Source organism: Frankliniella occidentalis, unplaced genomic scaffold (genome assembly GCF_000697945.3).
Source record: "Frankliniella occidentalis isolate FOCC.00 unplaced genomic scaffold, Focc_3.1 Scaffold726, whole genome shotgun sequence".
Taxonomy (NCBI): Eukaryota; Metazoa; Arthropoda; class Insecta; order Thysanoptera; family Thripidae; genus Frankliniella; species Frankliniella occidentalis.
The window spans coordinates 29,160-30,149 of NW_026267838.1; positions in this window are offsets into that span (position 1 = coordinate 29,160).

Below are 990 nucleotides of genomic sequence, written 5' to 3' on the forward strand. Positions count from 1 at the left end.
CCCCCACCGGAGACGAACACGAAAGCGTCCTCAGCCCCTTATTCGCACGTTGGGCGCCGGCGACGCAACTCGCCGTCGCGAAAGGAATTAGCGCAGAGCGGGGAGCAAGGGAAGTGCAGCAGAGATGTTGGGTCCGTGAGGCACTGCCAGACCAGCCCGGCTGCCAGCAGCCAGGCAAGGCAGGCATTTCGCCCCGTCCTGCACGCCGCCCCGCCGAGGGTGGCAGCCACCCTCAAGCTTTTCGGGCCGCTCGCTTGTTTACCATATTTCTAGAATAGTTTCGGCTCTTGTTTGGACTCCATCTCTGCCCCTGCAGCCTGCTGCTGCTGCCGCCGCCGCCACGCCTTGCGCCCCTCAAGCCGTTGGCGCCCTTTTGCACCCCTTCTCGTCCCTCGTCCTCTCCCCCGGCGTAGTTTGTGCGGAACTAAAAGGGTGGGGAGAGGGAGAGGGAGAGAGAACTGAAGAAAAGTCACGGAAGTGGCGGGGGAGGGGAGAACGGGACGGATGCGGGAGACGGAAAAGGAGAAAGGGGTTGGCCAGCAATGACAAATAATTCGAAAGCACGCGCGATAGCGGGGAGAAAAATAAAGAGAGACGCAGCAAGGTCTTCTCGCGCTTCTCGCTCGAAATTTAATCCGAAAAACGACGCGTCGTCGTCGTCCTCTAGGGAAACCAAGCCGCTCCGACATGAAAGACTACGTCAAAAACTGTTTTATTTGCTTCGTTTTCCCCGCGCTCGTTTTCATTTTCAATCATAAAGGATATGCCAAAGAACCCGCACGCGGCTGAATTGCTGCTGCTGCTCCTCCCCATCCCCCCCCCCTCTCTCTCTCACCCGAAGCGAACTTAGATTGGGACCGCCTGCCACCGCTGCCGCACAAGAAAAGCGAAAGTGCCGATGGCCGTCTGGAGGATGGCGGGGCGTGGCGGGGCGTGGCGGGGCGTGGCGGGGCGGCTCGGGGAATGCCCTCGGGCCGGTGTGCGGCCGGG